Source organism: Marmota marmota, unplaced genomic scaffold, assembly GCF_001458135.2.
Source record: "Marmota marmota marmota unplaced genomic scaffold, marMar, whole genome shotgun sequence".
NCBI classification, from domain to species: domain Eukaryota; kingdom Metazoa; phylum Chordata; class Mammalia; order Rodentia; family Sciuridae; genus Marmota; species Marmota marmota.
In genome coordinates, this window is record NW_025999968.1 from 34,418,022 (window position 1) to 34,421,760 (window position 3,739).

Genomic DNA, 3,739 nt, shown 5'->3' on the forward strand with positions numbered 1-3,739 from the left:
TCCTTCCTGGTAGACAGGGGAAGAAGGAAATCTCTGTAAATCTGTTTACTAACTGCTCTTGATAAAATAGAAGGAGGATGAAGCTTTTCTTATATTTGCTTTTGCCCAATTGCCTTGGACTTGAATTAATTCTGTGCCAAAGTGACTTATTTTGAGTTGACATATTTTGCTGGCCCTCACCATCTGTCTCCTATTTCTCCCAAACTTGCTCTGTCCATCACTCCTTGCTCTGCAGACACAAGTCAGCCCCTCCTTCACTATCTTCTCTCTCAGTTCCTTTAGTCATTTTACCTTATTAGTGAGACCTCCCTTCATCATGCTATGTTAGAAAACAGCATTCATATGTCTACTTGTCATCTGTTCTTCCATGAATACTCACTCTCCAAATGTCACAAACACAACCTGATGATAACAACACTAAATTTAATCACTTTCTATGATAAGAAGGAACATCATGTTACAGCATCTGAGAGAAGGAAAGCATGCTTGGATCTTATTGAGATGCTTGAGTTTGGTTTGGTACTAACCCTTCATTATATTGAAATGTGGAAAAGCTTGATTGGGATTGCAAAAAAAAAAAATCATTTTATAGCATTTCAGCACTGTTGGCTACACAGCAAGGCACAGCTTTTATGCAAAAGATATCAAAGAGCTTTAGGGTGTAGGAAGCTGATTTTTTTTTTTTTCCTGATGAAGTGTTGATGGGTTTTTCCTAAAGTTTGTATAATGAACAATAATATTATTTGGGTGACAGTCTCTTGCAATAATACTTATGCTAACCAAAACTGTAGATTAATAAATTCATGTTAATGTAGTCACAGCTGTGTAGGAAGTAAATAGTGCCTAAGCTATAAACGGAAACAAACAATTTCTCTTTTCTCAACTAGAGCAAAGTTCTTTGAGGACAGGGATTTTATATGTTTTGTTCACACTACATAGTACAAAGCCTGCTTTAACATATGACCTCAATAAATACACTGGAAAGAATAACGTTGCCAGCTGTGCTCAGTAGAGGCAGTTTCTGAAACTGCCTCTACTGAAAGTTATCTATAAGAAAAAAAAATTTTTTTTTTTTTCTGGGCACAGTAGCTCACGTTCTCGTTCCAGTGGCTCGGGAGGCTGAAGCAGAAGAATCACAAGCTCCAAGCCAGCCTCAGCAACTTAGAGAGGCCCTAAGCAACTTAAGGAGGCCCTGTCTCAAAATAAAAAATAAAAAGGGCTGAGTATGTTGCTCAGAGGTTAACTGCCACTGGGTTCAATCAAAAAAATTTCTTATGGCTAGGGATATAGCTCAGTTGATAGAGTTCGTTCAATCCCCAGCACCACAAAAGAAAAAGAAAAAAAGAAAGAAAGAAGAAAAAATTTCTTTCTCTTCTTTGGTTTTCTCTCTAGCACTTTTCATACTTTTAATATTTACTTGTTTATTGTTTGCATATTCTCAGGAGATTACAACTTCCATGAACGAACACTGTGACTTATTTATGAGTATATCCATGATATCTAGAAGTGTACCTGTGACCATACAGTAAGCATGCAGCAAATTTTTGTTGAATTAATCAGTCAAATTGCTGAGTGACTGTTAATTTTTCTTTCCTAGATACTAGGTTCTCTCCAAATGCTGTTTCATATGTACTTTATCCCTAAATAATGCTATGAAACATTTTCCTTACTTTTTAGATGAAGAAGGAAATTTAAAGATGTTTGGAGACTCTCTAGGTCAGAGGACTAATGTATCTAAAGCCATGGAAAATAGAATCTGATTAAAAATAATTCTAAGAAGTTAAAGCATAGAAGACTAAAGTTTTATTGTTTTTTAAAATTCATTCTCACATTTTAAAATTATTTTAACTGGAGCCACAGTATCATCAAATAAATGAAATATAAATGATTAGGAGACTATTTCTGAGAAAAAAATAGGAACTTTTAAAAGTTACTTCTAATACCTTTCTTTTAAAAAAAGTTGTCTTTTTAAATAAAAAGATATTCTCTTTCAAATGTGACAATAATATTTTAGATTCTTGTATGAATACATGAAGTTCTTCCATGTTTGTGTCTTATAATGGCTGGTTCTTGGAAGGGTTGAGGATAACCCACGGCTTCTTGCCATTTGAAAAAAACAGAATAAGGAGGAAGGCTACTCTCACTGTCCCCTGGCCCTTCTGCCCTGAAGCAGGTCATAAAACATAGAAGGGTCACACTCTAACCTTTCCTTAACACCCTCATATGAAAGGTAGCCTGTCCTGTACCCAGATGGAAGGAAAGAAGAATCTGAAAAGGATTCCTCTGCCGGGGGTGACGAACAACTTGTGTACGTTGATACAGCAGGAATGGGAGCAGTTTATTGTAGGACCGGAGCGATATTTATACATTCCACACAGCTTATCTTAATTAGCATAAACTAGATACAGCAGTCAACCAATAAGGAATCTCCACACTTAATGGCTCGCTTTTGTTACTTCACAAACCACTCCCTCTGGCATTTTGCCAGGCACCATCCAGACTTGTTTACAGACTCTAACATTCCTCAGTCCTCCTATCTATGCTAAACTAGATTATACCCTATATTCCTCTATTCATCCTTCAAAAGACTGTCCATAAAAATGCAGATATTCTTGTCCTTTTGGTCTCCAGTTCTGAAGCCTCCCATGTCACACAAAATTTAATGTTGACTAAACTCGTATACTTTGCTCTTGTTACTCTATCTTTGGGGCTCAGCCACAAACTTTGCAATGAGTAAGTAAAATATATCACTCCTCCTCCCTTATGCCCTGCTACTTCAAAAGAGAAGTTGTAAAGAACAATTATATTCAATCTTTCCTATACTCCTTTAATCTGACTTCCAACAATTATACTGCATAGCAGAATACTTTATCCTGCAGAAAATCAGCTCAGTGATGGTTTTTTAAACATAAAATTAACCTAGAGATCAGGAAGATGGTGGAGTGGAGCTGGTTGGTGACCCCTCGCCCCACCGCAGCACAGAAAGGAGACGGTGAAGGAACAGCTAACTGGAAAGGTGGGTGACAGAATAAATGCCACAAGACCCGGAGAGACTTGAAGTTCAGTTACCAGGACAGAAAATAAGGACAAAGTTCTTTAACCCTGAACCCAAACAAGGGTGGAGGCAGGGAGAGGGCAGAGAGAGAGAAACAGGGAGAGGAAAATCACATAAGCTCACTCCCTTAATAGCTGGAAAGAGAAGAAAACCACATTAAAATGTGACAGGAGCAACAGGGTTATTGAAGAAGATCAAGCAGTTTAACTCAAATTGTGGACAGAAAACTCTTCTGGGCATGGCAGCCATTTTGAAGCCGAGACCCCAGCTGACCAGCTGCCTGAAAAGAAATTAGATCAACACAGAATCTCCCCACCAAAGCAACAAATTAGACCAGAGGGAGTACCTCTGCAGTGGGATGGGTCAACAGTCCATTTAGAAGGAACTTGTAGAGGTATTACTACTAGTGGAAAGTTGCTGAAAACCCCTCCACCTCCCCACACACAAGGGGAGTGGGGTATAGAAGACCCACCCTGGGAAGTGCTCATTTAGCCCGGCATTCTGCACAGCCTCTGTGGGAGCTGGGTAGCCATGGAGTAGATGCCCTTAATTCACCATAGTGGGAAGAGAGAGTGAGAGCGAGGCAGGAAAGCAGTCTTTGTCCTTGACAGCAGAGAATGACTCCCAGACTCATGGCGATAGCTGTTGGGAGCTTGGTGCTGGGTGGGATGTGGTTTCTTCTCC